Here is a 12,359-nt window from a genome sequence, read left to right as displayed (position 1 = left end):
TTCGTGTGATGGCTTTTGGCTTAACAAATGCCCCTGCTACATTCCAACGATTAATAAACACTGCTTTTAAAGAATATTTGAGAGAGTTTTGTGAAGCTTTCTTAGACGACCTTTGTGTTTACTCTTCTTGGAAAGAACATCTATCATGTTTGCGGAAGGTGTTTGAAAAATGTAGGTTATATCGTATCTCATTGAACCCGTTCAAATGCCAATTTTGGGTCAAGCATGGAGTTATTTTAGGGCATATAGTATCCAAGAATGGTATCTCAACCGATGAGAGCAAAATTAAAGTGATTCTAGAGTTACCACCACCAACCAATTACAAGGGAGTTCAAAGGTTCATGGGACACGTGGGTTATTATCGACGGTTTATTTTATTTTTCGCTGAGATAGCACGTCCTTTGTACAAGCTTCTCATTGAATTTAAATGGACTGAAGAGTGTGACCAGGCCTATGAACAATTGAAGAAAACACTAGCAAGTGCTCCAATTTTAAGGACACCTAACTGGGATGTCATTTTCCATGTGCATATTGATGCATCAAACTTTGCTATTGGGTGTGTTCTCACTCAACCAGGAGAACATAAATTGGACTATCCCATTAGCTTTGCAAGCCGTCAATTGAACGATGCTGAAAGGAACTACACCACTACAGAGCGAGAAGGTTTGGCAATGGTTTATGCAGTAAAGAAATTTCGCTACTACCTTCTGGCAAACAAGTTTGTATTTTATGTGGATCATCAAGCGTTGCTGTATCTGGTAAACAAGCCATGCTCCACAGGAAGGATCACACGATGGTTGTTAATTCTTCTTGAGTTTGATTTCACGATTGTAGTGAGACCCGGTAAAAGGCACGTCATGGCTGATCATTTGTCTCGCATACCCAATGGTGAAGCCCCTACAGGAGTTGATGATGAATTACCCGATACTTCCCTATTCATAGTTGAGACTATGCCTGAATGGAGTGAGAACATTGTTAACTTTTTAGTTAATGGTTTTCCACCCAAGGAACTTCGTAAGGATATCGCTCGAAGGCTAGTAAAAGAATGTGAACCCTATTGTTTGATTGCCGGAACCCTGTATAGATTAGGCAAGGACGATATTCTTAGGCGTTGTGCCCGCGAGGATGAATATTTGTATATCTTGCAAGAAGCACATATGGGCATAGCAGGAGGACATTTTTCAGGGGACCTGACTGCTAGAAAGGTGCTGCAATCAGGCTATTGGTGGCCAACTTTATTTAAGGATGCATCACTTTTTACAAAAGGGTGTGATGAGTGCCAACGTTACAAGACCACACAGCGCAAGGACAGAATGCCCTTACATCCTATTAAAGTAACCCAACCATTTGAAAAATGGGGCTTAGACTTTGTAGGTCCAATTAGTCCCGCAGCTCGCAACACTCAATCTCGATATATTCTAGTTGCTACGGACTATGTAACAAAGTGGGCTGAAGCTAAGGCTTCACAAAAAGCTGACGCGAGGACAACAGCTAAGTTTCTTTTTGAGAACATTATCACAAGATTTGGTTGCCCTTTTGAAATTGTTAGTGATAATGGTACCCATTTTATAAATGAGGTAATAAGAGAGCTTACCACGACCTTTATGATATCCCACCATAAGTCTACACCTTATTACCCGCAAGCTAATGGACAAGCCGAGAGCACCAACAAGACTCTAATCTCTATTTTAACCAAGACGGTAGAAGCTCATCGCACTGATTGGGATTTGAAGTTGACATCTGCTCTATGGGCTTATCGTACTGCTTATAAAGTGGCTATTAATTGTACGCCATTCAAAATGGTATACGGCCAAGAAGCGGTTATGCCTTGGGAGTTTGTCATTCCTAGTCTTAGGGTAGCTTCGCAAGAAGGATGGAATGGTAACCCCTTAACCGAGCGTTTGTTTATCTTAGAAAAACTAGACGAAGAGAGACAGTTGGCTGTGCAAAATGCTCTTGTGGAAAAGGATAGGAGAAAGAAGTGGTTTGATCGCCATGTGAAGGACAAGGATATCAAAGTTGGTGATAAAGTCCTTATATATGGAGTACGTAAAGAGAAGAAAAAGTTGAAATATGCTGGTAAAGGACCATATAGAGTATGTGAAATTACCCCACAAGGTACCCTTCGTGTGGAAACTCTTGATGGAGTTGAAACCATTGGATTCCTCAATGGGAGTAAATTCAAAAGATATTATGATCCTTTAAGCCAAGAAGAACTACGGGCCATTCATCAAAAGAAGGCCGCCAAAGCACAAACCGAGTTAAACAAGATACAAGCTCAAGCTGAGGCTAAGGAGCGACAACAACGTATAAGACAAAAACGAGAGGCTAACCTTGGGGTCACAAATGCATTCCACGTGGAAATCGAAGAGGATGGGTTGGACTCTGACACACCTCTACGATACCCCATTGAGTTAAATAGTGCCTATGGAAAAGTGCTATATAACGCCTTATTGGACACGGGTGCTAAATACAATCTGCTATCCTATGGGGTGTGGTGTCAGTTAGGGAAGCTACCTCTATCTGAGAGTATTATCCAAGTCAAGGGTGTCAACAAGAAAAAAACTGCGGTTTTTGGAATCTGGCACACTTCTGTCAGTTATGACAATGGGGTGGTAGCTCAAGACTTTTTGGTCATGCCTACTGGAACTATGGAGGGTAATATAAACCTAGGCCGCACGTGGATGATAGCCACCAAATGCACTATTGATTGGGGGACTGGGGGTGTTACAACGCAAAAACCAACTCTTAGCCCTACCACTCAAGCCATAGTCCCTGAGATATTGCCCAAGGAAATAAAACCCAAGACATTGCATGTCCAGGAGGTTGAACCATACGTCCCCATAGCCCAACTCTCTAGAGCTTCAACTAATGTAGTTGAAAGAAAGCTTGAGACACACAAGAACCATCCTAATATAACAGAGAAAACATACAAGTGGGTCCCTAAAACCTCTGTAGTGAGCATGGTTGATGCAAAAAAACGGAAACCTAGTAAGAACCGTACCACTCACTCCAAGAAATGTAAAGAAACGCTGCGTTGGATTCCTAAACGACTATTGGAAGCCCAAGGATACTATGAAGGAAATGATCAAATCTGGGTGCCCAAACGTAAAGTGTACTCTTACCTGTCACCTGGCCCATGTAAACCCAATCCTGTGGCTCCAAAACAAATTGAAAATCGCGGAAAGGAAAAAATCATGGAATGTTACACACCCGTTCTAGAGCTAGTTTGGGTACCAAAGAAAGAACGATTTGTTCCACCTAGCTCAGGAACAGGGAAATCAAATGAAGCTTCTTGCTCTTCATGTAGTTCCTATATGCAAATAGAAGCTTCGACACAACCTCCACCTACCACTGTACATATCCATCCAAGCACGAAAGAGTTTGCACCTTCCGGGGTAAGTTCACCACCTACAACAACGTTGCAAATAAAATCCTGGGAGAGTACCTTACCACCCTTACAACTTGACGAGGCACCTAGGGTAATAGAAAACTACTGGCAAAAATCCTCACCTATTACCAACTGGAACAATTGGTTTCAAAGGGTGACAAGCTCATTTCAAACGGTATGATCTACCCAAGGAAGGGGGGAGTGTTTGTGGACATCCATCATTCACTTGCTTCCCTCTCAACCTTTTTCCCTGACCTCTTAATCTCCGATCTTAGGGAATGTATATATATAGCCTTATACTCACAAAAAAAACAAAAATAGTAAAGAGCAAGAGCGCCTAGCAATGAGAGAGCACCCTATCAGATCTTACATATAAGTCCAAATTCACCGTGTCAAGTCAAGCAACACACAAAAACAACTCTTATGTTTTAAAGGCCTAACCAAATCTATCTGTCTTGTCAGAAATGGCTACTTCACCAGAGGCATGCACTTCTATTTTTGATGAAAGGTACCCCTTGTCTTTTCAACAAGTGTTCTACGTATGCTACCCTATACTTTCTTGCGAATGGGATTTGATAGAGAGCCTTGCATGTGAGAGAAATTTTGAGGAGTTAGAATGGCTGATACGTCTATGGCTAACTAGTGATCCCTACCCAGTGGCGAATGTGTCTCCAATGGCACATGCTTATTCTTTTGCACAAGATGAGTATCCACGCATCACGAGGTTCTTGATTAGCATGCTTGCACAAGAGGATGATGAAGAGGAACTAATAGAGACCGAGGAAGACTATGGCCTCACGGACAACGATTTTATTTATCTAGATGATGAGGATAGAGGCCTAGCCTTAGGGTGGCCACCCGGTTTATATAATATCCTCTTTCCTTGATTCTAAAAGGGGTGACAGATAGGTAGGTTAGGGGTCTAGATTGTGTTTTGAGTTTGTTTTTTAGGAGTTTTAATTTTTCCCACTGATGTGCCTCCTGGAGGTATTCCTTTTGTTTCCTAGTGTGTACAGGAGTGTGTTGCTATTGATAGGATTTGGACCTTCATGGAACCTTTCTCTCGTTCACACTTCATATCAAGCGCGACCATCAACACAAACAGGTGTTTCTTGTCCATTAGCATTGCCCTTATCTTTTTTGCATCCATGTTTGTCTGCTTTGATTGTGATTGGTAGCATACTATTCAGCGCATTGGCTTAGTATCCAACATTTAATTCAATGCAATCTTTTGTCATAATCACTTGTTTAGGTGTAAAAATCAAGCAGTCCGACTAAGCTAGTTTGACCAAGCTAGGTATTAGAAATCTTCTCTTAATACCATGGGGAATGCCTTCCTAATAAGCAATGGTTACTTAGGTTCTTAATCCGATTTAGGCAGCATTGTATGAAATGTACTAGGGCTTTCTAGTGGGCTTAACCCTATCGACCTTTAGCTTAAGTATTATAAAGGGAGTTTACTAATGTGATGAGCCTGGGGAGGGTAACAGTGTTATATGGCCCCCCAAAGTTACAAAATTAAAATGATGAAAATGAACAAACAAAAAATCAAAGTGCCACAATGTAAAATTTTAAGCTGGAAGAGAAATCTCAGCTTGATTTGGTACTTCACTCACATGTATTGCCTATGGTACTAGAGCCCTAGAGGTTCCCAGTGTGGGCGCTTTTCCTTGAAAAGCAAAAAACCCAAGGCATACAAAATAAGCACACACATCATAATTGAATCACTGTGAAAAGACCTTGGGGGGTCAAAGAAAAAGTAATCAGCCAGGCGATGATTTCATGAGAAATTCCTTTTATGGTAGCTTAACTACAAGGTTTTCTAGATATAGCCTCTAGTCAGCCCTTGAACATGAATACTTGGCTCTCGCAATTAAACAACTTAATTGACCACTGAAAATTAAGAAGCTTACCCATGGTATTAATATTCGATCTCTAGTGCTTTTCGACCGTCAAATTAGCGACCCCAGACTTGTTTAATTTTTTGCCTTTACATCTGTTTATGCATTTGATTACATTGCAATTTAATGTTCATTGCTAACAAATTGTTTGAAATTCTTTTACCAATCAATTTTTCTATCTAAAACTGCATATGCTTTTTAAGAGAATGCAATTACTGTGCCAATGTTGTTTGATTTTGCAGTGACTGAAGAAGGCTAAGGACATTCATCTCAAATGCTCTTCCACCTCGACGAACCAGCTTCAACTCAATAGCTTCCGAGGACGGAATCTACATCAGGAAGGGGGGCATGTTAACCCTCATGGCACACGGACACCCATCACCTACGATGGACACGTATTATGTATGATTTAGAGTCAGGTACCGGGCTTGTCGGACCAATAGGGAAAGGTAGAGTGATCGTCGATGAGAGGCGCACTTTAACTTGGACATTCAAGGGGTTAGTTGGCTAAGCATGGGCGCCCAAGTGTGAATGGGGTGAGCTCCTATAAAAGCCAACTAAACCTAATTTTTACTCATTCTCTCATTTGTGCAATTGAAGAGTGCTCTTGCTCCATCTCCATCTTCTTCTTCTTCACCTCCTTGTGTGTGTGTGTGAGAGAGAGAGAGAGAGGGAGAGTGTGTGTGCGATCGAGCATTACGAAGGCACGACGGCGGCGAAGCGGTTGAGCGCAGCACGACTGCAGCTTCTTCTTCATCGCGGCGAGGAATCCACCACGAAGGCGAGCGTAGAGCGGTGAGTGACACACCCTTTGTTTTCTTGAGCTTGCTAGTTTAGGCTTGTTGTGTGCTTGGAGCCGTTTGTGGCTCGCATACGGTGTATTGGCAAGTCCCTTGCTTCGACAGTGCGGCAAGGAGCGCACAGAGTAACAGTATTAGTGATCAATACTTGAATGTGGAATAATGAGAAATCACATGCTACTTGACTGCAAAGTAATGAGAGACACGTGATATTACTGCTTTCAAGTTATCCTCTATTGTGTTGCATGGGATGTGGACACCCCCCTTCCCGTGTCTCCACCAATTGTGGAATGGGCCAAAACCCGGCCTGCACGGATCACTGGTTCCAGCATGCATCCTCCCATCCTGATCATGGGCTACACCCATTAAGTAAAAGGCTAATGGCATATCGTGGGTATAAGCTCTCTCTCTCTCTCTCTCTCTCTCTCTCTCTCTCTCTCTCTCTCTCTCTCTCTCTCTCTCTCTCTCTCTCTCTCTCTCTCTCTCTCTCTCTCTCTCTCAACTCAGTTCGAAAAAAATGTGTCTCAGCTTAATATCGTGACATTTTCAATTTCAAAACTGTTGGTTGAGGACCCGGGAAAAGGGAGAAATGTCGCCCCATAATAGACAAGAATAGTGTAAAAATCTTTAAAAACTAGCCTAATTTTCTAAAATTTCCTCTTGAAATAAACAAGGAAAGGAATTTGGCATGTTTGAAGTCTCTCATGACCTCGTGGTCCTTGCAAGGGGTAGCCGCCCGGCGGTAACAACTATAGGCCACTGCGTACATTTGTATGACACATTGTGGCTCCATCTGGCTTGCTCTCCAGTAGACTTTGTCCTTCCGAAACATGTCAGAACCAGTCCGCGCCGGCGCGGACTGGTTCCAACATGCATCCTCTTGATAATGGGTTGCGCCTCTACCTACCATGCCGACGCTCATTACGTCTCTCTCTCGCTCCTCGCGTATATATTCCATAGGAGGTAGCTTGAGAGCCAAGTCTCTCTCTCTCTCTCTCTCTCTCTCTCTCTCTCTCTCTCTCTCTCTCTCTCTCTCTCTCTCTCTCTCTCTCTCTCTCTCTCTCTCTTTCTTTTTGGCCATCTAAAAATATACTTCTATTACATCTAAAGAATGAGAATTACAAAATCGGTTCACTGCCTCCCTTTGCAAAAACCTTAGTTAGACCTGGACTGAATCCCATATCATCATCGGACTCCTCCTCGGGCTCCTTCTTTTCCTCTTTCTCCTCCTTTTCCTCCTCAACGGCTGCGGCAGGGCCTGCACCACCACCACCTCCTGCACTGACCACAACGCCACCACCTCCACCTGCAGGGACAGAAGCAAGCTTCTCCTTTCCGACAGCATTGAGCTCCACAGCAAGTCTATCTTGTCATCATCAGCTTCGGAACCAACTGAGCCTTGATGTCGGCAACAGATGGCGAGCAGTTGCCCTCCAGCAGCGCCAGTAGGTAAGCCGCAACTACTCCTCGCACAGCTCGCAAGCGATCAGTCCAAAAACTTTAAAAAAAGCTGTTGAAACTAGTCCGCGCCGGTGCGGACTGGTTTCAGCAGCTTTTTTTAAAGTTTTTGGGTGCGGGGGGGGGAGAGAGAGAGAGAGAGAGAGAGAGACCTGATCACCTGCGAGGATTGTGCCGACCTGACTGCCTGCAAGTTGTGGGAGTTGTGCGCCAACCTGATTGCCTACGAGGAGTGCACCTGATCGCAGGCGCGGGCTGGTTTCAACAGCTTTTTTAAAAAGGTTTTGGTAGAGAGAGAGAGAGAGAGATGAAGAGAGAGGTAAGTCACACACAGAGTGAGATTGGCAGTGCTCTGAGCCAGATAGTGTCCGCGAGGGCAAGGAAAGACTAGAGAGTTATCATGGAAGGCAGGAGAAGCAGCAGCCCCAGAGGTGGTGGCGGGGCACTAGTGGTGGTGATGGTGGTGGCGGGCAATCTTGTCAAGAAGGGGGAGGTGGCAATCTCATGCAGGACATTGCAAAGCAAGTTGTTTGCCTATGTAGGCTACCTTACAGGAACCACGTCGGTGCCTTGATCGACATCAATGCGTTGCAGCGGAGTGAAGTCACTGTACTCCCTCACCAAGGGGGTGAGGGTGGGGACCGCGTCACCACCTGCGGCTGCATCAAGCAGTTGTCCGCATCTTTGGGCTCTGCACTCAAGAGCTCCAGTGTTTTCGTCCTTCCTAACCTATGCGGTGTCAATCTCGGCTATGCGTCAACACCTCAACCAATTGTGCCACGGTTCCTTGAATGAATAGCCCTTTCGACTAACGACATTGTCCTATATTATAACGCCTACTTATGCCAATCTCCACCCTTTGTGATGAGTACATTAGCCCTCCAGATGTCGTGATATTGACCCCCTACCACCCAAAGTGTCAACAACTAGCTTTTCTCCCCTCTGCGGTTGAAGCTTTTCCCCTACTCTTACACTGCTATACTTGCTTTTTGGTAAATAAAATCCGCCCACTTATTACAAGTTCAAAGAGAGAGAGAGAGAGAGAGAGAGAGAGAGAGAGAGACGCTTGTCAACTCACCGAGTCACCTACAGAGTCTAGACAAAAGTGCGAGAGAGGGAGAGAGAGAGAAAAAAAACACTACTAAAAACAGTTCGCATCGGCACGGACTGTTTTCAATAGTTTTTTTTTTTGGAGAGAGAGAGAGAGAGAGAGAGAGAGAGAGAGAGAGAGAGAGAGAGAGAGAGAGAGAGAGATACTTGTGGAGCTTGCGATGGCTGGTGATATTTCAGAGAACATGGTAGAGCTCAAAGCACTACTTGACCAAGCTACACGATGTCATCGTGACCTCATGTGCAGAGTCTTATATCCTCTTAGATATAGACATTAGAAATGGTAGCAGCTTTGTCTGCGCAATATCAAGGGAAGGCCACATTACTTCATACCTCAAAAAGACAAAGATCATCAACTCATTATAAAGCTTGTCTAGTTTTAGCTGGGATCAGTATGTTGAAAAGTAAAAGATCTAGATATCTCTCTTCAAGGGACCTCCAAGGAGAAAATTGACGTTGATGTGGATTTTAATGCAAGATCCTTGGAGTTGAAGGTCCATGATATTGATGGCAAGAACTATCGTCTGGGTGATTATCATTGGGTGTGTTGTGTTTGTGTAAAGCTATCGAACCTGAGAAATGTAGTGTGATTGTTAGGCCTACTCGAATTAACATTATTTTGAGACGGGGGAGAAGGGCACCTGGCAATATCTTCATGGGAATGAAGACAAGTCAGAGCTGTGGAGTGATGATAAAGAACCCATGTCTGGGCTCATGCAAATAATAAGGAATTTTTTACTTTGTTGCGACTTTGTACTATAGAAATCCGAGAGCTTCATGGTAGGATAGATGGTTTGGTGTCATGGTGAGAGTCTATGGTAGTTATAACTTCTTTTGGAGACGTCGCTAATGGTATAAGGTTTTATATTCTGGCATGGAAGTAGATCCATCCACTGCATTGTTGATATAGCGGTCATGATTGGTCCAAAGAACTATTTTGATATGGAAGTAGATCCATCCACTTGATTGGTCTAGAGAGTTAGCATCAATGTTCCCAGGGAAAATCATACAAATTTCCCTTTATGGTAGATTCAAACCTAGGAACGTTTTCGCACTAATCAACAGTTTTTACAATTTACCTCTATTTTTATGAATTCTCCAAGCGGATTTTCTCCCTCTCCATCTATTTTAAATTTTCAACATCCAGTGCTCACCCAAAACATTTGTGAGAGAAACTAGCGATAAAATCAGCTGAAGGCTAAGCTAAGGCACACTTTTCTCGAACATTGGTTGGCATGGTAGCGGCATCAAACCTCCATTTTTTGACAAAGAGAGAGAGAGAGAGAGAGAGGTTTCTCAAATCACATATAGACCTGAGAGAGAGAGAGAGAGAGAGAGAGAGAGAGAGAGAGAGAGAGAGAGAGAGTCGGCATGGTAGGGGCATCAAACCTCCAAAAACTTTTTAAAAAAAGCCCAAAAAACTCAAATAAAATATTTTGTGACTGCAATATTGATAGAATGCCACATGAGATGTTGCTCATAAAACAAAGCTCAATGTTTGTGAGAAAGTAGCTGGGTTTTTTCTTTGCTCAAGAATGTTCGCTCGCCGTTTGGTAAGACTCATTGTTTCCCATAAGGCTTGTGGCCATGGCTCGTCCACTTATCGAATGGGCATCATCCCTTGTGACTTGGTGTCATCACTGGTATTTGCCACTACCCTTGTATCCAAAAGTGTTTCAATTTCAGGTCTCATTTATAATCTGTCAATTTGTTTCCTTTATGTTCAATTTAAGGTCTCATTTGATATGTCATTTGTTTCCTTTATGCCCAATTTTCATATCCTTTTGGTGTATCAACACGTCTTGTACACGGGCATTTGTTTTGTCTGGCTCCATTAGAGCTTGAGAAATCTCTATGAGCCATTTGTACATTTCTAATCTTTGCTTTTTGACTTCGAGATGCGAATATGTCAACGATCTTTCCTCCAAGGTTACTGGTTGGTCATCGATCTGACCTCATAGACGTGCAATAGAGCCTCTAAAGGCTCTAGCACTTTGTCCACTAAGACTGGACCACCTGATGATATTTTGGAAGACACTGTTCCTTCCACTCGTTCTTTGTTTTCCCTTTCATGTTTAAACTACTACTCGGTTTGTTGCAGCTCGTTCTCCAAGGGAGTTTTCTCTTGTAGCCTCTTAGCTTTATTTTGACCCTTTTTTCTTTCCAAGATTTTCTGTGAGTCCTTACTGTCAAATGCTCAAACTCTATTTGAATTAGGAGTTTTTGTTCGTCCTCAATCGATGTGTTTTTTCAGCTTCTTGAGCCTGAACTCTTGTCACCACATTGATTGGAATTCTAGTCTTTGATCCACTAGAACAAGGCAAAACTCCAACGACATTCATTGTCACCTTTCCTTTGTTTTTAGGATTTTTGGGACGGTTTGAAAGTAAAAGGTCTATCGCACAACCATCACAGAACCCAACAAAATTTGTGCACTCACCCTTGTGCGGACAAACTCTTTGCCAATGATTACCTCCACATTCATATTAGGGACCTTCTGTTGAGCGACGGCTTGTTGTGCCCCCATTGGACGTCCTCTCCTAGGAGAATATCCTCTAGGTTTGTAGTTCTGATTCACTATGAACATGAACATGTTCTCATCCATCATATAGTGATTCTTCATTAACTAAGCTATGTAAGAGGGCTCTATAGCCTCGTATGAGCTCACCCAAGAAGGATAACCCTCGTCTGCATATGCAATATCCTCAGGTTATCTTTTGTAGGTCTCCACTAGTTCTTCATAATAAGAAGTACATGGCAGCATTGTCTGACTCGTACTGCTTCTACTAGCTAGGCATATCGAACAATTGCTCTATTGTCATGAGGCAAAGGAGCTTGTTAGCCCAACACTGATTGAGGCGTGTCACCCCCTTGTGCTATGTTATTTAGGCCTATTTGGTACCTTGGTGGTGACAGCAAATGTTGCACCCCCGGAGGTCCATATGGCCTTTTCCTCACATGATTCTTGTTAAAAAAGCACTCGTTTGTCTCGTGGTTGGTATACTTTTGCTCTATCGCACACCACTTCAAAACTCACGACACATTTGCTATTGCGGGTGGTTGTCGTAGGTTCGAATTTTGGCGATAGCTCTGGCTCATTCTCTTTGTAACAAAATTGGACTATGAACATTGAGAATAGCGAAATTTAGAGAACTGTAGAATACTTTGAGAAAAATAGAGAGAGAACTTGATTAGAGGTAGCAACATAACCATTATGCTTAATTATCTTGGCATGAACAATACTTTGCAAGAGAGAGGATGTGCGCTCCTTGCCGCACTGTCGAAGCAAGGGACTTGCCAATACACCGTGTGCGAGCCACAAACGGCTCCAAGCACACAACAAGCCTAAACTAGCAAGCTCAAGGAAGCAAAGGGTGTGTCACTCACCGCTCTACGCTCGCCTTCGTGGTGGATTCCTCGCCGCGATGAAGAAGAAGCTGCAGTCGTGCCGCGCTCAACCGCTTCGCCGCCGTCGTGCCTTCGTAATGCTCGATTGCATACACTCTCTCTCTCTCTCTCTCTCTCTCTCTCTCTCTCTCTCTCTCTCTCTCTCTCTCTCTCTCTCTCACACACACACACACACACACAAGGAGGTGAAGAAGAAGAAGATGGAGATGGAGATGGAGCAAGAGCACTCTTCTATTGCACAAATGAGAGAATGAGTAAAAATTAGGTTTAGTTGGCTTTTATAGGAGCTCA

At 43.4% G+C, this 12,359-nt stretch overlaps 1 pseudogene; it reads right to left on the bottom strand.

Annotated features, from left to right (window-relative positions):
* Positions 1-7,210: 7,210 nt before the first annotated feature.
* Positions 7,211-11,265, bottom strand: LOC147433246 (uncharacterized; annotated as a pseudogene).
* Between the last annotated feature and the right edge of the window lie 1,094 nt (positions 11,266-12,359).

Source organism: Adiantum capillus-veneris, chromosome 20 (genome assembly GCF_014529385.1).
Source record: "Adiantum capillus-veneris isolate H3 chromosome 20, ASM1452938v2, whole genome shotgun sequence".
NCBI lineage: Eukaryota > Viridiplantae > Streptophyta > Polypodiopsida > Polypodiales > Pteridaceae > Adiantum > Adiantum capillus-veneris.
The sequence above is the reverse complement of the archived record's forward strand: the minus strand, read 5'-3'. Positions and strand labels throughout refer to the sequence as shown.